This window comes from Bos taurus, chromosome 10 (genome assembly GCF_002263795.3).
Source record: "Bos taurus isolate L1 Dominette 01449 registration number 42190680 breed Hereford chromosome 10, ARS-UCD2.0, whole genome shotgun sequence".
NCBI classification, from domain to species: domain Eukaryota; kingdom Metazoa; phylum Chordata; class Mammalia; order Artiodactyla; family Bovidae; genus Bos; species Bos taurus.
Genome location: NC_037337.1, coordinates 47,646,143 through 47,666,266, shown reverse-complemented (window position 1 = coordinate 47,666,266; position 20,124 = coordinate 47,646,143). Strand labels below are relative to the sequence as shown.

General features: G+C 45.6%; 1 protein-coding gene across 9 annotated transcripts in view; it reads left to right on the top strand.

The window, feature by feature from the left end:
• Positions 1-20,124, top strand: part of TLN2 (talin 2) — a 495,231-nt gene that overhangs the window by 76,598 nt on the left and 398,509 nt on the right. For 8 of the 9 annotated variants that reach the window (XM_024997998.2, XM_024998001.2, XM_024997999.2 and 5 more), the window contains exon 2: positions 13,781-13,866. The gene's annotated coding sequence lies outside the window, so the exon portion shown is untranslated. Of the gene's footprint in view, positions 1-13,780; positions 13,867-13,959; positions 14,113-20,124 lie in introns of all 9 variants that reach the window. The other variant, XM_024997996.2, reaches the window with a different exon arrangement.

Genomic DNA, 20,124 nt, shown 5'->3' with positions numbered 1-20,124 from the left:
TGGGGTAGCGAAGTAGGCTGAAATAACGAGAGAGCCAGCACAGGAAATGGCCCTGAGCTGCGGGTGTGGCTCTTGCCAGCGGGTCCAGGCCGCCTGTCCAGATTCAGAACCAGCGCATATGAAGCCAGCTTGGTGCCAGGCCCTGGTCGGAATGGGAGCTGCATGGAGGCTTCAGGCTGGACACCATCCCTAGCTGAGGGCTCTTTTCGTTTGCATTGCCTCATGTCTCATCTTTAATTAAAATGCCCTTGTTAGGAAGTCATCTAGCGCTGGTGAAAAGCTATCCTGACCGCAGAGCAGCCACCCACATGAGGAAGATGTGGAAGGAGATGGGAAACAGCTTCAGATTCCCAAGAATTCCCTTTGTGTTGTTCAGTTCAGCTGGTGGCTATGATCACAAGAGCCTCGTGTCTCATTGGAGCATTTATTCCCCTGCGAAACAGGGTGCTCTTGCCTTCTTTCCAGCCCCACGGCTCTGGTAACCCTTTTTTTTAAAACTTGTATTAATATTTTTCTAGTATTTCTTTCTACCCTGCAATGTTGTTGAGTGAAGAAGACAAAACCCCTCCCACTTTTAACAAATTACTTAGGACAAAGCCATTGACTGACATCCCCATTTTCTGATCCTGCTTCTGAAGGGAGTGAAATGAAAGTGTTGGTCACTCCACTGTGTCTGACTCTTTGTGACGCCGTGGACGGCAGCCCTCCAGGCTCCTCTGTCCATGGGACTCTCCAGGCAAGAATACTGGGAGTGGGTTACCATTCCCTTCTCCAGGGGATCTTCCCAACCTAGGGATCGAACCTAGGTCTCCTGCATTGCAAGCAGATTCTTTACCATCTGAGCCACCAGGGAAGCCCTGATCCCACTTCTGTTGGTGAAGGAAATGAGGCACTCTCTGGTGTTTCTCCCTGGATCCCTCTCTTTCATCCTTCTTCCTTTTTAAAAAAAAAATCAAATTTTAGTTTTGTGTTTTGAATGTAGATGCTGAGATTCAGGGTTATTAATTTATAGGTCCTGTGTATATAAGCACTCCCCTTCCTGGCTTGGGTGGGAGGGGCGTCTCTCTTGGGTTTTCCTGCCACTGAGTCCTGCTACCTTGATCCTGCTTCAGCACCCCGTCCTTCTCACGGTAGATGTTCAACAAATAGCTGCTCAAGAAAAAATGCCTTTTGCTTTCCTAATGGTTTTTAGTTCATACAAATCTTTATCTCTTTGATACTACTTTCCTTGTAAATGTGAAATTATATAGAAAGTAAAGTTTGACTCATGGGGTGTTTAGTCACCAGGAAGGTACTTTTTATCCTTGTTACTGTTTAGTAATGTGATTTTGAGTGTATTTTTAGAGTTGTCTGTATTTGACTGTGTTTGAAGTTTCACCTGACTAGGAAGATGTAATTAGCTACAAGTGTTCTTGAGTCCACCAGGGAACCCAGATACTTGTGTTGCAATTAAATAATTAGAAATTTGATGTTGTGGAGGACCACTTTTCTTCTTCTTAGCAGCGCAATATCAAGCATTCTTAGAAGCACTGATGCAATGCTCGTTTTAAATGCAAATTCTTTGCACAGTTAGAAAGAAATGAAATGTTCTGGCTCCCAGCACTCACTCTGCATTTTTGCCATTCCTTCTGATGGCAGAGGGGAGGGCTCATGACTAAATCCTTCAGCATCTTTATTATGATTTCGGATTTGTACTTGCCGAGAGGAAGCCTTGCCTCAAGACATTAACTCTCTGTTGCCATCTGTAGAGTTTTCACTAGCTTTTGTTCTTCCTCTTAAATGATTTTTGAATTTTTTCTTCCCATTTGCTTTATGGATAATGGATGTATTGGAAACTTGTGGGGAGTATTGGTTTATTTGTTTTTTTGAGGCAAATGAAATGTGTGAAAACCCTTCGTCTTGCAGCAGGGGTGTGTGCTATTGCATTTTAGTCTTAGAAATTACACTTCCCTCTTTTCTCTTCTGGTTGGCTTCTGCTTTTCCTGTGAATCCAGGAACTGTGTCCCAGCTTGGGATCTGGAGAATCATTGGCTTTGAGCGCAGTGGAGACAAGGGGATTCCTAAGCAGCGTGACTGGACAAATGGTTGCTCTTTTGCCTTCATTGAGAGAGAGAGCAATGTGGACTTATGCAGGCAGTTTAACATGTTGATGTTCTCCCCCTAGTCAGACAGGTTATATTTGTTTTCCTAAAAATGAGAATTCTACTTGTAAAACAATTCCTGGGTTCTGTGGTTTTAGATACCATTGGATTGTGTATGGAGGGGCTCAGCCTCTCAGCTAAGCTGGTCTCATGGAAGTGGTGTCTACAGCTGGAGCCAGTAGAGAAGGTCTTGAGAATGGGAAGATGGTCTCATGTTGACTCTGTCCACAAAACTGTGACTTCATACCGAGTCTGCTCCTTAAGTTGGGGTGGTAGGCTGGTTGATGGCTGCCAAATATTATGAAAATGCAAAAAAACCTTTTACATCATTGAATACCATTGTAGCCATGCTGTTTTCTTCTATTATAAAACTTTTTTCTTTTTTTTGCTTAGGCATTTTTTCAAAGCAGAATATAGAATGTAAAATGAAGCTTACATGTCTGTCCTTGGTTTGTTGACTGCGTAGAATGGTTTTAGAGTTGGAAGAGGGTTGTACCCAGGAACCCTCTGCTTTTATTTCTGTGACCTCAGAGATCACCGAGGATGTGTGTGGCACTTGGTGATACTAAGAAACAGGTCGCTTTCAGCACTGCTCCTCCTCCCAAGGGAAATGTGATGGACCTGAGAGAGGACTGGTGGGAAATGCCCCTGGTGAAGGGTGTTAGGGTAAGAAACAGTAGCCACAAAGGCTTGGAGAGCTGCCATGCTGGAAGGCTTGCAGAGGTAATGTTTGAATTCAGTGCTGAGGTTGCAAAGTCTCTGAGACAGGCCAACCTCTTTGAGTGACAGTGAACCAGAGACCCAGAAATTCGGGTGCTTTGCCCAGACCAAGAGCCCACGGGGGAAGAAACAGGACTCCTGACTTCACCCTAGTATTCTTCCTGTGTTTTAGGTACGTGTACTAAACCTCAGTACCATTCACATTTGGGGCTGGACGGTTCTTTTTGTGGGGGATGTCCTGTGCATTATAGGATGTTTAGCCCCAACCCTGGCCTCTAGAGAGTAGTAGCATCTCTCTTTCCCACTTAAATTGTGACAGACAAAAATGTTTCCAAGTATCCCTAGCTGTCCCTTGAGGGGTTAAAAGTGCTCCCTATGGAGAACCACTGCTTTAGATGTATATGATGCCCCTCGAAATTGAGAGATACAACTTTTATATTGGCATGGCCCCTTTCGCCTTTTGCTTTTAAATGTGAAGTCAAAGTGTTAGTCCCTTGGTTATGTCCAATTCTGCGACCCCATGAACTGTTACCCGCCAGGCTTCTCTGTCCGTGGAATTCTCCAGGCAAGTGTACTGGAATGGGTAGCCATTCCTTTCTCTGGGGGATCTTCCTGACCCAGAGATTGAACCTGGGTCTTCCTCACTGCAGGCAGATTCTTTACCATCTGAACCATCTCTAACAGTAGATAACAGTGGCTCCAAGGCCATTTATAGGAAAGTGGTCAGCATGGTTCTGAACTGAATTGTGTTTGGGATGACACTTTTCCCTTGTAGATTTGATTTGGTTTTCTTCTTAGATTTTGAATGCTGACTTGTCCTTCACGAAGCAGCTTGTACGTTTAATTTTAGGCACTGTGTGTCAATGGGGACACCGTGCACTGTGAGTGGGCGAGAAGTCAAAACATTTCCAAAGGCCAAGGGGATTTTTAGCAATCTGAAACCCATGAAAATTCAAGTTCCTATTTTGTGAACCTTGAGGTAAGCTCAGAAGAAAACACTGATTAACTTAAACCTGCCTGAATATAGAGCAGAGGTAGGGACAGATTTTTAAAGCGGACCAGGACCTTATGAGTTAAGGATTGACTCTGGGTGGCCATGAACTGTTGGATGCACATGGGTGAAAAGCCCCTGACTCAGAGGCTGGAGACCTGGGTTCTGTACTTGGGGCTGCCTCCAACTCGCTTCGTAAAGTCATCACACATTCAGGTTCCTCGTCTGCGGGAAGAACGGAGCCAAGATTCCTGCCCCCTGGACCACGATGAAGTGCAGGGTGGTGAACGTAGCCTGGGTGTATGAAATCACAGAATTCTCCTAAGGTTACTATTGGAGCCTTAATTTCACCCAGGGAATTTGGAAGATGAGGTACTTTAGCATGTACATAAATATATATATTTTTAAACAAGTTTATTAAGGAAGCGACAGAAAGAACATCTCAAGGGAGAGGTGGAACAAGCCACGAGAGGCACTGGCCACATGTACATATTGAGTAAGTGGAAAATCTGCCTGATAAGAATTGAAGCTAGGATATAGAACTTGAATGAAATGAAGAACATCTCATGCTTGCTATGAATGGCTTCCCAATCCTGGTGGCCCACCCTCTTCTGTCTAGTGAAATTCTGGCAGGAGAATTTGATAAGCCATGGGCCCAGGAATTTCCAAGTTTCCTACTGCATCTAAAATTTCTGGTTGGAATGAAGAAGGTAGACCTTGAGTATAGAATCTTGTGTAAGTTCATACCAATCACCATCCAGGACCTTGGGAAGAAGAGACACTGATGATAAAGGTTGTCTAGTCTTTAGAATTCAGATGCTTCACGCTTTCCTTCCTTTCTTTTTGGTTTAAATGGGAAAGCTTTGGCTTCCATTCTGGAGTGTGAGCCTGTAGGACCCTCAGAGCTTAACACTTAAGAGTTTACTTAATTGAAGGACAGTGCCAGAGGAGATAGCTTGGTGATTTCAATTTCTTTGAAATGCTTCTACCTGAATGGTGACAAGGGAGTTGGCCTATGGGCTCTGTTGTTGTGCTCAGTTGCTCAGTGGTGTCCAACTCTTTGCGACCCCATAGACTGTAGCCCACCAGGCTCCTCTGTCCATGGAATTCTCCAGGCAAGAATACAGAGCAGGTTGCCATTTCCTCCTCCAGGGGATCTTTCCGGCCCAGGGATTGAACCTGCATCATCCATGTCTCCTGCATTGGCAGGTGGATTCTTTACCACTGTGCCACCTGGGAAGCCCAGCCTGTGGGCTCTAGGTGGAAGTTAAAACTACTGACCTCCCAGCTTGCAGCTGGGATTGACTTAGCTGAAGAAAGATAGACTGTTAAGACACTGTATTCATTCGTTTTGTTGCTGAAATAAACATTATTTAATGTTACACAGAAGTTGTTTTATTCTGTTGATGTTCATGACAGTCCTTTAGAAACAAACATCAAAGGCATCAGCACGTCCCCAGGCTGTTTTCTGGAGAGGAAAGGCCACTGCCTGGCGGACAAGCAGGGGGACACCTATGAACAAGGCAGGAAAGCGGCTGCTGCAACCATTTGTCAGCGTTGCCTTATGTGAGGCCACTTTACTATATGACGTAATAAAGATAATTTATAATGTTTTCATGAAAGCAGGAGTGGGTGGTAGTGGGCTTTTCTTTGTCTTTTCTTGGCGTGTAATTGAAATGGAGCTTGGACCAAATGAGAAACATTTGTGTTGAGGGGAAAATAGATCCCAGAGGCTTCTTGACTGGGGTCAAATATTGCCTCCTTACTTTATTTGGAGCATGTAAGCCGGCTTCTCATTGGAGACCAGCATAACGACGTTGCCATTTCTGTCTTTTCACAAGCAAATGGATTTTCTGACTTAAGGAAATGTCTGGATTCTAGACCCGCATAACACATTCAATGAATCAGAAGAAAAAGTGTGTGGGTTGATCTGTCTCAAAAAGAAATCTATGCCATGAGCCTGAGTTTATAAATTCAGCTTCTTTAATAATGTTACTTATCGAGACACTGTGTCTTTTCTAAAGAGGAGTGTGCCTCTGCATTTTGAAGTTGCAGTATTTTTTGGTCTCCAAGGAACACTGAAGAAGTCTATTTCCTGGGGAGATAGAGCCTGAACTTATGGACTAATATGGTTGAGTGGTTGAGTTACTAGAGTGTACCCAAACAAACAAACCAAAAAAACCTCAAACCCATAAACCCTTGTTTAGGCTATTTGTGTGCTTGATTTGATTCTAGAATTGTCACCCTGAAACCCATAAGAATGTTTAACACCAAGGCATAGGCATCTCATAGGTATCCGGGTCTGGACTGTTATGTCAAGAGGCTTCACTGTTTGATCCACCTTTATCTTTGTTCCCTACATAGCATTCTTGCCCTCCAGGAACTCAGTCTAGGGAGGAGTGTGAAAGGGCACACAGAAACTAACCCTCTGGATATTGGGTGTCTCACAGGGGGACAAAAGCCTCTGGCATGGCATATATGGAGAAGGAAAGGCTAATTTTGATTGGGAGGCTCAGAGGGGTCATTTTGGAGGCTTGAGGGCATTTGATCTGGGTTTTGAGGGGAGGTAGATTGATATCAGATGAGGGTGTTGGGCTTTCCTGGAAGGCATGGCTTGGGGACAAACCTCAAAGGGGGCGAGGAGAAGGCAGGGTGTGGTGGGATGGGGAGAATCCCAGATACCAGACACACTCCCAGGGCTAGGTTGCGGCTGTGGGGGTGGGAGGGGAGGGGCATCTCTGTGCAGTGGCTGAGCCAGGGGAGCTCAAGAGGGGGTCAGGGTGTGCAGGGCCTTTTCCCCGGGTAAGAGATTTGAACTGCAGCTGGAATCAGTGAACGTCAAGTACAGGAGAGAAAGGAGAAAGGAGGTGGAAAACGCAGCTCTGAGCAGAGGACACCCAGCGCCTTCCAGTCTACTTCTGTCTCTGCTGCTGTCAGGCTGATGGATGGGGAAGCTGGCTGCTCAATGTGGGCTGGGCCTCTGGGAAGACTGTTTCTTTGTATCTTTATTACAGTCCTGGGTTTTCAAACTTGATTGAGCATTGGCTGAGCTATGCTGGTCTGGGGGCAGGGAAAGGTACACTTATACCCATCCTCCTCCCCAAATTTTATCATTGTTCCTCTTAGTTACCTGCAGTAGCCTCTGTAAGTTATCACCTCTCTCCCTCTTTCCACCTGTTCCTTACTATTGATCTCCTGGGTGCCCAGTGTAGGGTATTAAGGCTGCCCTCAGGGATCTCCAGGTGAGACACCAGAGAAGAGATGATTTGGTACCCTATCAAAAGCACAGTGGTGGGGTCCCTGCAAAGGGAATTGCAGGAGAGCTGTGCATGGGACGGTGGTTGGGGGTTGTGCGCTGGAGAAGATCACCCAGCTGCGGGAGGCAATGCAGGTTTGGCTGATTTCAAAAATAATTCATACCTTCACATGTGACTTATTTAGAGTTTCTTGCAAACAGAATAGCCTCTAGGTATGGCCGGTGTTTTGGGGGCTATATTTTACTCCCCCAATCCCTGCCCCAGCACCACTGTGAGGTGGAACACAGGCTATTTCATTGTGTTGTGGAAGTCATTCAAGGGATCCTTAATCCATATGTATTAAGTATTTGCTTACAGAATAAATTAATAATGCCTTAGAATTATTTTTTGCTGTTTTAAAAATGCATGTATGGGCTTTTGGGATGAATTAAAAATTGATTTAAGAGCATTTACGTCTTGATGGTTCCTCTCTCCAAGGAAGCCAGAACTACAACTCCTCTGGTGTGTTTGTGGAGTGGAGGGCGGGGGGTGGGGTCTGCACTGTGTAGGAAATCTGGAGCACGCTCCCTGCTTTTACCTGTCCCTTTAGCCTGTGTGCCGCTCTATGTGATAATGGGGGGAAGGCACCAGGAGCCCTGTGAGTGTGGTCTTTTCCTGTCTGTGTTCGCTGAGACATAAGAGAATCTCGAGGATTGAAAGAGTCAGCACAGGGACTTTCCTCGTGGTCCAGTGGTTAATAGTCTGCCTGCCAATTCAGAGGACGTGGGTTCGATCCCTAGTTCTGGAAGATCCCACATGCCTCGGGGTGGCTAAGCCTATGTGCTGCAACTACTGAAGCCTGAGTGCCTAGAGCCCACGCTCTGCCTCAGGAGAAGCCGTCTCAGTGAGAAGCCTGAGCGCCACAACTAGAGAGTAGATGTGCGGCAACAAGACCCAGTGCAGCCAAAAATAAATTTAAAAAGAGAGAAAGAAAGGAAGTTTAAGCACAGTCTAGGGCCCCAGAGATTCAGGCCTGTTATTGGAGGGTCCACCTTCATTCCTGGGCCAGGCCCTTGATGTAAAGGAACTGGCTATTGGACGTAGTGACTCATGCCCTGAGGATGAGGTCTCCTGCCTCACCGAGCGTTCCGGCCCCTCCTTGGCTGAGGAGCCCCCGTCTGTGGATCTTCTGGGTTAAACATCAAAAAGCTACCTCTGGAATCTGCTTCCTGGCTTGGCCGTCCTCCCCATGGGTTTCCCTAGGGTGGAAACAGTGACTGCCTCTGAGTGAGCACTTCAAGTTTGAGAAGGATCCCACTTAGGCGCAGGCGCAGTGGGAAAGGGGCATGAGATCATTTTGTTCTCGTGTTAGTTGCTAAAACCCTTTGTTTTTCTGGAATTGGCTGGCCTTTACTTTTCCTGAGCTCTGAGCGAGAGTTTCCCTGTAAGCTATTGTTTTGAGTCCATCAAGAATGTTGGGCTTGCATGCATATGTGTCGTCTAGTGCTTACATACACACACACACACAGGCACACAGCAAGCTATGCCAGTCTTGAACTCAGGAGAAAGGTCAGAATCCAGAGGGATGTTCTACTTTTGAAGGTGACATATTAGAGAGTGGGTTTTGTATTTTGGCTTTTGCGTTGTTTATTTTTAAAATAAAATTTTTTCATTTTTTAAATAATATTTTTTTGGCTGTACTGATGTGTAAAAGTCTCAGCTGTGGCACGTGGGATCTAGTTCCCTGACCAGGGATCAAACCTGGGCTCCCTGCGCTGAGAGTATGGAGTCTTTGCCACTGAACCATCAGGGAAGTCCCTTGCTTTGCTTTTTTGAACTGCAGAATTGAGCTAGGAGAAGAGTAGAAGAGACATAGAGATGAAGAGCTGCACTATTTCCTTTATGGAACACGGTCTACTGTGTGTCTGTCTTCCACAGGGTATGTTCTTGTTCAGTCGTGTCCGACTCTTCACAACCCCATGGACTGCAGCATGCCAGGCTTTTCTGTTCTTCGCTGTCTCCTGGAGTTTACTGAAGCTTACGTTCATTGAGTCAGTGATGCCATCCATCTATCTCATCCTCTGTCATCCTCTTCTCCTTCTGTCCTCAATCTTTCCCAGCATCAGGGTCTTTTCCAGTGAGTCAGCTCTTCACATCAGGTGGCCAAAATATTGGAGCTTCAGCTTCAATCCTTCCAATGAATATTCAGGGTTGATTTCCTTTAGGATTGACTGGTTTGATCTCTTGGCTGTCCAAGGGACTCTCAAGAGTCTTCTCCAACACCACAGTTTGAAAGCATCAATTCTTTAGGACTTAGTTTTCTTTATGGTCCAACTTTTGCATCTGTACATGACTATTGGAAAAACCACAGCTTTTGACTATATGGCCCTTCATCAACAAAGTAATGTCTCTGCTTTTTAATACACTGTCTAGGTTTGTCATAGCTTTTCTTCTAAGGAGCAGGCATCTTTTAATTTCATGCCTGCATTTACCATTTCAGTATTCTTGCCTTGAGAACCCCATGAACAGTATGAAAAAGCCACCCCATGAACAGTATGAAAAAGCCACAGGGTATGGGTGTAGGTTATTCCAAACTGGGTTAAAATGTTATGTGATGTCATGGTGTCAATATTTGGCTGTTGTAACTAAAAAATCAGAGCTTTGTCTGTTAGTGCGTGTGTGCATGCTAAGTTGCTTCAGTTGTGTCTGACTGCTGCTGCTGCTGCGTTACTTCAGTCGTGTCCAACTCTGTGCAACCCCATATATGGCAGCCCACCAGGCTCCCCCATCCCTGGGATTCTCCAGGCAAGAACACTGGAGTGGGTTGCCATTTCCTTCTCCAATACATGAAAGTGAAAAGTGAAAGTGAAGTCACTCAGTCGTGTCCGACTCTTAGCAACCCCATGGACTGCAGCTCACCAGGCTCCTCCGTACATGGGATTTTCCAGACAAGAGTACTGGAGTGGGTTGTCATGCCCTTCTCCAGGGGATCTTCCTGGCCAGGGATTGAACCCATGTCTTTTATGTCTCCTGCATTAGCTTGTGGGTTCTTGACCACGAGTGCCACCTGGGAAGCCCCTCATCTGCTAGTAAGATTACCCTAAGAAGGGTCTTTTTGGAATGGCATGCTCTTGCTCAAACTATTAGGCAAGGAGCATACTTTCCTTATTTGATCAAGATAGTATTGGTAAGTGTGCAAAAGGGATAAGTAAGTGTAAGTAAGTGTTAGTTGCTCAGTTGTGTCCAACTCTGCGATTCCCATGGACTGTAGTCTGCCAGGCTCCTCTGTCCATGAAATTTCTCCAGGTAAGAATATCGGGGTGGGTTGCCATTTCCTTCTCCGACAAAAGGGATAGGAATCTAAACATATTGGTCACGACTCCTTACACTGTCTACCTCTTTTTCTGGTCAGTAGATGTCTTGACCGCTCACTGAATGAGCAGAATTCTCACCAGGAGGGTGGAGTAATGAGGCAGCTGAAGGAGAACACGTAAGGCTCCTCCAGCCTCTGTATCCAGCTGAGGAAGGAGATGGCTAAGCAGTCTTGCCAGCTCCACATATGAGTGTGGGCTTTGTTCCTTTCTCAGCGGTTCAGGAAGACTTGCTGAGATTGTTCACAGTAACAGAATGTGCCCCAGGATATAGGCCTGCCAAGCATGGCAGAGGAAGACCAGTGAGTTCACCGAAACTCAACACCAGCATTTCCCAGAGTGATGGGCAGCGTCGGAGGTCAGCGTGGCCTCAGCCCAGAACAGCGGACTGTCCCAGGGCGTGGACTTGTTTTAAAAAAAAAAGACTTATTTATAGATGGTGTCCCAGGGGCCAGAGCTGGTCACTGTTCCCTGGTGGGCCCCACCCTCAGACCATTGCTGGGCTCAGTGCAGTTTTACTGCTGTGTCTTGAGCTGGGGCTGAGATGACAAGTCCTGGAGAGCCTTGTCCCTGGCCTGAATCTCTCTGTAAGGAAGATTGCTTTACTCTGTGACATACATGGAGAATAATATATGCAACGTATAGGAATAATCTGAACATCTGGGAAGCCGACAGCCAGGCTAAGAAATCAACATTACAAATATCTCAACAAAAAAAAATCGCCCCCTATCACCTCAGAGTTATGATAAGCATCTCGGTTTTTCATTTTAACTGATCCTTGGTACCTTAGTATGCATTCCTAAGTCATGCAGATGTTTGTTGATTTTTGTTGTTGTGTTGTTGCAGCCATTTTAATTTATTTATTTTTGGTTGAAAGATAATTGCTTTACAATATTGTGTTGGTTTCTGCCATACATTGAAATGAATCAGCCATCAGTATACATATGTCCCCTCCCTCTTGAAGCTGCCTCCCACCCACCACCCTCTCCCACCCTTCTAGATTGTCACAGAGCCCCGGTTTGACTTCTCTGAGTCACACAGCAAATTCCACTGGCTCTTTTACATATGGTATTATATATGTTTCTGTGCTATTCTTTGTTGTTTTGAAGAACTGAGTGCCAAGTGCAAAACCAGATTTGGGAAAGTCCCTGTTGAAACTGTTTGGCAAAGGCTCCCAGGCACAGCCAGGGCCTCAAGAACAGTTGTTAGCATTGCTGGCTGCAGAGTCATACTCTCCATCCTAAGAGCTGCACGAAGCCAGTTTTCTCACCGGTCCCTGCCCTTGTGTATCACTTTGTAAATGGGACTGTCACTCATGACCCTCTTTACCAAGAGCTTGTACAAATTTCAGAGAGAAAGATGAAAAGGGATTCCTTGTTTTAATTAAGCCAGGGTCCTTAGCCAGAGGTACAGAGAAATTTCTGTGAAAATTTGAAACTGAATCTATCATGTCCTTCTTCTGGGCGAGAGGGTTCATCATATTTCCAGAGGAGTTTATGGACCCTCCTGCCCTGTAAGGATCAGGAACCATGTGGTCAGTATGGTAGGTTCTGTTTTTTTGTTTATTTTTAAAAAATGAATCCTGGGACTGTTGAACATTCTTTGAAATATGTATGAGTCTGTGTGTGTGCAAGTCTGCACTGACTTTTTATCAGTGAACTTGCCTAACTTGGGAAAGGGAACCCCCTTGGTTAGTTGTGCCCTGGACTGTCCAGGGCAGAATCTTTGACCATTCTGTGGGTGGCCTACCAGGCTTTGGATTTTCTCTGAAATCTTAATCTTTCACTCTTGACCCAGAGTAACTGAAATGCTAAAATGGGGGGAAAAAACTGGAATGGTTGCTGTAGTTTCAAAACAAATGACCTCACTGCCTAAATTCCACTTCATGCAAAAGAAACCCTAACTTTCATCCTTATAAATAATAACGGACCTTTGGGGAAACAGACCCAGATACCCCATTTAGTGTAGGTGGGGGCAGATTTGTCACTGTTGAAGTAAACTCCCTGGAAACAGAACATGACTGTTGTTACACCAACTTTGTAGTTATTTCTTAAGAGATGGCAATTTAAATTTATAATGACTGACATTCATTTTTTCAAAGTAGGCGAGTAACTATGCTTTGTATAAGCTGACTTAATGGGAGGTACTTTCAGCGTGTTTTAGCAATGTAGGGGATTTTCAGAAGTCTCCAGCTGAAGAGTTGAGTCTTATCCCATCACTGCCTTTTCATGGATGAGTTGATGGAAGACGTGCATGGTTAGGTGTGATATGCCCAAGGTTACATTGATTTGTCAAGGTCAGTTGGAACTAGAACCCCAGGGGAAGAGGTAACGGTTTACATAATTATGTTTTAAATATATAATTAGACGACAATTCATTAAAAAAAAAACATAATCAGAAGTGTCATTTTTTTAAAGACTTGGCATTTTGATCATCCATTTTATTTTAACAAGACAGCCCCCTCGTCTTTGAAGTGTACCACTTCTTATGGTCTCCAGGCATGTCCCTGGAATGTTCTAGTCTCTCGGGTCTATAAACCTGATGTATGGAAGAGAAGCTTTTGTGTTTGTTCTGTGCTGTTTATATCTCATAAATTCAGAATTTTTAGGTCTTCAAGTTTTTCTCCAAGGTTTTTAGGTTTTTCGTCTTGTACTCAAATATGAACAGTCCTGAGGTTTTTCTTTTTCTCCCTTGTTTTCTTTTGTTTTTGAAGAAAACCAGGAGTTTTAGTTTGGCTCTTCAAAGTCTTTGGGGATAAAGGAGAGAGAACTCGGGAAACAATTAAGATCTGGAACTGCAGGCTGCTTTGTCTGTCTGTTAAGAGCCAGAACAGATAAGAAAAACATTTATTTAGAACCCAGGTTTCTTGAAGGAAGGTAATTTACAGGTAAACTTAAGCTTTTTTATAGACTTGCTTCCTCAATTCCCTTCCTGGCTTAGCCTTTATACTCTGCTGATTTTAGACAAGGCCTGTTGTCTTTTCTAAGTGTTGGCTTTTCTTGTCTGTAAAGAGAGGGGCTGGGCCTGATTCTCTCCAAGGGCCCTTTGCAGCCCTATGTCTAGACTCCATATCGGGGGATTTGCAGAGAGACTGCTCTGAAGCTGCTGCTGGTGGGCCGGTGCTTCTGCTGGCGCTGAGGGCAGAGGAGTTTGCCGTATCACTGCACAGCGCTCTGAGACCACTGGCTCCGAGGGGGCACTTTGCTTTTCTGCTGTTTATCATCTGAACCCCGTCAGTGTCATTCCATGCTGAGACAGTGTTCCTTACTCACTAATGTGGCCACCTGCACTGACTCCTGTCGTTTGTCTCCTTTTGGCCAGCGTGCTGTTGCAGGGTAACATCTGGACTGAGCTCCTGGACCCTTGGATGCTCGGCTGCAAGTTCCTGGATCGACTTGGAGAAAACAGTGAGTAATCTCCATGTCTCTGCTTGGGATTCTGGGCTGGAGGGGCTGTGGCCAGGAAACAGAGTCTAGCTGATGGACTGCTTCCCTCTTCAGCCCTCCTCTGGCACACCCTCCTCCAGGAGCCATGGAGATGGCAACTGTGACTCCAGACACGGCCTTCCTGACCCCCACTGTCTTACAGTCGGGGACCTGCTGAATGTGCCTCCTGAGAGCTGCTCTTTTCTACCATCAGAGCCCAACTTATGGGTATTTTTAAAATAATTTTTTTCTTTTCCCTTTAGTTTCTTAGTTCCAGGGTTCTTTTAAAAATTAAAAAAAAATTTATTTATCTATGTCGGATCTTAGTTGTGGCACACAGGATCTTCATCAAGTCATGTGGGATCTTTCATTGTGCCTCATGGACTTTCTAGTTGTGGCTCAAGGACTCTGGAGCACATGGATTTAGGTGCAGCTCGCAGGCTTAGTTGTTCCGCGGCATGTGGGATCTAAGTTCCTCAACCAGGGATTGAACACATGTTCCTTACATTGCAAGGCGGGTTCTTAACCATTGGACCAAGAAACTTATGAGTCTTATCTGTCCTTACTGGTCTACAGCCAGAGACCCTTTATGTTGCAAGTGTAGGTGCTGACCTGTAGGGCTGACATCCTCTTCCCAGCATGTGCCTGCTCATCCATCACAGCGTAGCTTCATGCCGCCCCTGATGTGAGCTCCTGTTAGAGAGGCCTCCACTGACAACCTCGTCTTTAGACGCCTTATCCCGGCCCCCAAATGTCTCTGAGGCCCATGCTTGCATCTTTCTTTGCACTTAATACAGGGTAAGTTTCTTGAGTCACTTGGTAGACTACCCATTCATCTGTTCATCCATTCAACGAATATTGATTATCTACTATGTGCCAGTGGCTAAAGTTGCCTTTCTTCCACAAAGAAAGGAAAAGACTGAGTGAAAACCTGAGTCAACAATCACAGTCCATTCTGGTTATACTTTGTTCTAAATACTCTCAAGCACTGTCACCCTGGCATCTAGTTAAAAGGGGGACCCCGATGGGGTAGGTCTGGGTGGGGCTTGTGAGCCTGTGTTTCTCACAAGGTCCAGGTGATGCTGAAGCTGCTGATTTGTATCTCACACTTGGAGAAGAAAGGTCTAAGGGGATCCTGATGCCCACGAGACTTGTCCTTGAGTGTGACTCTCGGTGAACTGCCTAGGGTGTGTGCCTGCAAAACCCTCAGAGACCCTGCGGGAGTTTCTCTGGTGGGTTCGTCTCTTGAACGATGTGAGGCTGAGTGGTTTGAGATATGAGCCTGACCAGGGAGTATGGGAGCCTGTTAAGTTACCCTCACCAGAGTCTGAGTTCGTATCTCCTTATACTGTGTTATGGTGTTGTCAGGGAAATCCTCCCTTTAAGTTCTGCGCTTTTCAGATTCTTGAGGTGGAATCCTATGAGGTCTCTGCCTCGTAGGACGAGTGTGCCTGTTTTGAAGTCAGCATTTCTGAAAACACTGGGGCTGTTTCTTGTTTTTCAGAGCAGGCTGCCTCAGCTAGGCTAACGCACTTAAGTGGGTTGTTGAGAAGAGAGACTATATTGGAAGCAGAGAACTGACCACAGAAAAAGCAGGCAGAGAGAGGGTTCAAGGGGCTGTTGGGGAGGCTCAGGATGCAGCTGCCAAAGAGGGCGTCTTGAATCCAGCTGGTGAACTGGCCCTGGGCTGTTCTCCCGAGTGTTGCTGTTGCCGGCTCAGCACTGCTGTACAGCTGCAGTCAGGCCTCTCAAAAGTCGTGTAGTTTTTACAAAGAGCCAGACTGATTTGCCTCTTGGGTAGTTAATAGTTCCAGTGGCCGTTTATGGAATACTTACAACATATGAGGTTTAAGGCAAAGCACTTGGCACATGACCTTGTGCCTTAGGCCTCCTGACGACTCACGAGGCAGGTAGTGACCATTTCATAGAGGACAAGATTGAGGTCGGGGGTGAAGGCAGTTGCCTGGGATCACGTAGCAAGTAAGACGAGGGTCCGGCCTGGTCTGCTGGACCTTGGGCAGGGTTTTCTCTCTTCTTTCTTTCATCACCGGCATCACAACTAGAAAGAGAACTTTACTACTGGTGGCAAGACTGAATTGCTGATTATTTGTGCTGTTTTTCTTCCATCTCACCCTCATTTTACCCATAGAGGGTATGACCCTGCCCTGTGTATCAGCTTTAAAATATTGCTTCTGTAGCACTTTGGCCTCTTGAGTTATAGAAGGAACTTGGTCATTGCTTCGCAGAAATGAACTGGGAAGAGAAAAGTGCACTGGGGAGGCTGGCTTTTCATCCCACCCCTGCTGGCTCCCGCCAGCCTCCCCAGTGACAGGTCTCTAGGGGGCTTGCGTAACTGCCTTTAGCCCTAAGATTCAGGGCTACAACTTAATCCTTGATGGCTCCTGCTGGAGGCAGAAGGTGAGAAGTCAGGTTGAAGGCATTTTAAAAACATTTTAATTAATTTATTTTTGGCTGGGTGGACTCTTCCTCTGAGGCGTGTGGGATCTTAGTTCCCTGACCAGTGCTTGAACCTGCATCCGCTGCATTGCCAGGCCAATTGTTAACCACTAGAGCACCAGGGAAGTCCTGATTGCATTGTTTCTGAAGACCATTTTCTGATCACTGTGTGGGATTCCTGTATCTGACCATTTCCAAATAACCTCATTCTGCTCAGGGTTATTTTGTCTATTCTGTATCAGGTACACAATTCTAGAGTTTATGAGTTTTAAGTTTTGAATGAGGTTTCTGTGATTTTGGCTTCACATATATGCTGAGTTTGTGTATAAGCTGAAAAGTGAAACTGAAGATGAAGTCACTCAGTCGTGTTCAACTCTTTGCGACCCCGTGGACTGTAGCCTACCATGCTCCTCCGTCCATGAGATTTTCCCGGCAAGAGTACTGGAGTGGGTTGCCATTTCCTTCTCCAGAGGATCTTCCCGACCCAGGGATCAAACCCAGGTCTCCCGCATTATAGGCAGATGCTTTACGTTCTGAACCACTGAATCACTCACCAAATGCAGAATTAGGTTGAATCCCTATAACTGGGTTTTCGAGGCAAGGTGTGCACTCCTATTCTCATGTTTTAGGCAATGGAGGAACTGTACTGTTAGGCTTGTGTTGCAAAGTCTGTGTTACCAAGTTCATGCCTGTACCTCCCCACCGGAGTGGCAAGGTGGGCCCGCCCACCCATGAAAATGTAAAATTGGATCTTGGAAGCAGCTCCTTCTCCCTTCTTTAGGCTTTTGCATCCAGAGTTAAGGATTTGGAGCGAGTGGGAGCTGGATTTACCTCCTTGCTCTGTAGTGGGTAACCTTGGGCCCAAGAGCGTTTACCTGCACTTTACATTCTCATACTGGCACCAATGTCTAGTGGCTTCTATTTTCTGGACTTGTTTCCTCAACAGTGAAAGGAAGGAGGTGAGACGAGAGAGTGGTTTTAGCTATGATGTTCTTTGAGCCCTGTGTGTTCATCCTGGCCATTCGCTCTTCGGAGACTAGCTGAAGTGCCCCTTTCCCCTGCTGTCTGGCTGTATTCCCTCTGGTCGAGCTCTTTGCTCGTGTCTAAAGCCAATTTCTTGGTCTGTAGAAAAGAGCCCCTGAGGACAGGGGGATTATGCTTTATCTATCCTGTATCCCAGGGCCCAGCACTCAGCCTTAGGCTCAATAAACATTTGTTAAATGAACCCAACAATGTCTTTTCTCTCTTCCATTGGCTTGTCTAAAGCCAGTGTATCAGAAGAGCAATGGCTTAATAAGCACTGCTGATGAACCCCTGAGCAAACAGGCTGCTGGGAACAGTAGTCAGAGGAATCTCTGGTAATTGCAAGCCTTAACAGGTCAACACAACAGTAAGGGTTTCCTTGCCTTCTGTGGACTTAAGTCCTCCTCTCTGGGTTCTTCAATTATGTTCAGTAATAGGGGAGAGGCTGGATGAGGGTCTTAAAAAAAAAAAAAAAAAAAGAGTAAGTATACTCTTCCTGTAACAGGTTTTGCTTATATTTCTTTAAAATGTAATGTACTTTACAAAGTTACAAAGATAATTTACAACATGTAATTGAAGAAGAGGAGTAAAAATTTTGTAGAAAGAAAGAGAATGGCTCCCCCTTTAATGACATTCTTCCCTTCGGGTAAGCCCAGTCAAGCTGTCCAGCCCCTTGGACCTCTGTTTCATGCTATAGGGTTGCCAAATTTGGGACTGTCTCCCCTTTTTGTACCAGATATACTTAAAAATTCACGATGTAATACGTTTTAGGATGCCGAAGGATAGACACAGACCTTCAAATGAAGCAATAAACAACATTCGGATACTTTGTGATTTGCGGTTCTTCCCGCCTCTGCCTCTGCAGGATTCTCTCAATCTCCCTCATTTCAACATGCCAACCCTAGGGCCAGCATTGCTCCCAGGGCACGTGGGGTTTGGGGCACGGAAGGATTTCGCCCGCAGCCTGTGGCTGACTACCCAGAGGCACCCTATCCAGCCAACTGGGATGTTCTGGTCTGTTGTATGACCTTGTCTGCAGTTGTGGGTCTATGGTGACTTCCAATCCCAATGCTTTCTCTCATTTGGGACCCTCAGGGGCATGTTCCTCTTTATTAAAAAAAGAAAAGCCTAAAAAAGCAAGATGTCTAATTAAAGGAATGACTGACTGGGGATTTGGCAGTTTTTTTTTTTTAACAACTGTTCCCTCCTTGCAGACAGAGCCCTTACCTGCTTTAAGAACAATAAAGGATACTGTTGACACCCTTTGCTCTTTGTGAGAAGGGAAGGTATTTTCAAAGTGGTAGTAGGACTCTTTATACTCCTGACATTATTTAAAAAACATGAGAAAACATGTTTTCTCCTTTTAAATTAATATGGTATAATAATCTGTGTAGTATATTTTAAAAACTATTATGGACACACTTTCCATGCTAAAAAAATCGACCCTATATTAAAAGACCACATATTAGTATTATTTTGTTGTTGTTGTTAATTGTTGTGTTTTATTTTTTACATGAAAATGTAAGTTTATGAGCTTTCATTCTCTCATTGCTGGCTGGGCTTCCTACCCTCCCTCTCCCTACATTTTGTTAAACTGTAGTGAGCATTTTTAAAATATTTATTTGTAGACCATGTGGCATTTCTGTAGACTCTTGAGGTCAGAAGCTATGCACCTTTAAAAATTCACCTTTAAGAAGATCAGATACTCTTAGGTGCCCAGTGACCTAAGAGCTGTCACTAGCACAGAATGTTGTTAGTCCTGAAAATTTGTCATTTTGAAAGCTTCATATATAGAGGACTTGAAAAAGAATTATTGCCATGCCAGGTTTAGGAGTTTCTAGGGCTTCAAACAAAGTCTCTGAGTAGCAAGGTTGCCAGGATGTCTTTTCTGGTTCTATGTTTCAGCCTTTGAGGCCTCACCTCCGGACTTGCCGATTCCTCCCCGCAGGCTCCTTTTCTCTGCATCTTTCTCGTTCTGTTTGTACGCAGTGGTGCTGTTGATGGATGCTCCGGAGCGTGTGTTGCAGCACACGGGAGAGGGAAGATGTGGGTCAGGTTGGAGGCGGCTGCCTTCTGCCCAGGCATTTGTGGGCTCACCCCCTTCTCCAGTTCCCCACCTCTGCCCCTGCTCAGAGGGAGACTCTTGGGCAGATTATTGTGGCCGTGCTGGGCTGTCTGTGGCCGGGGTCTCCTGGGCACCCAGAATGACTGTGTGACATTTCAGGAGCACTTTCCTCCAAGGCAGAGCCATGGTCCTGCGTTGTCATTTGGCAGGCATCTGTGGCAGATCTTGGTTTAACTGGAGTGGGTGATGACAGGATGATAAAAAGGTGATCAAATTCCCCGTGGCTGAGCTTTGTTGGCCTGCCCACCCTAAAACAGGCTTCTTCCTTTTGTAGAGCAGCCGGCACCCTGTCTGGCCAATTCCTGCACCACGGTGCTTAGAACAGACTCCCTTTTGGGCCAGAACCATTTCCAGTACAAGTCCCTGGTATCTAGGTGCTCTCTGCTTTAGAGGTGATAATCTCTATACTTGAATAGACCCCCTGGGAAACCCACCTGGTGGCCCCAGTTTTGAATAGATGCAGCAAAGATTGTCAGAAGGAACAACAGCTCCTTGTTCCTAGGTCTGTTCTGATGGACTTTGACCTCTTGTACTTGGAACTGCACTTGCAGGGGGCACACACACTCTCCAGCTCTTGGGAGAATAAAGAAGTGGAAGCTACAAATAGGCTCTGCTCAAAAAAACTACTGTCTTCA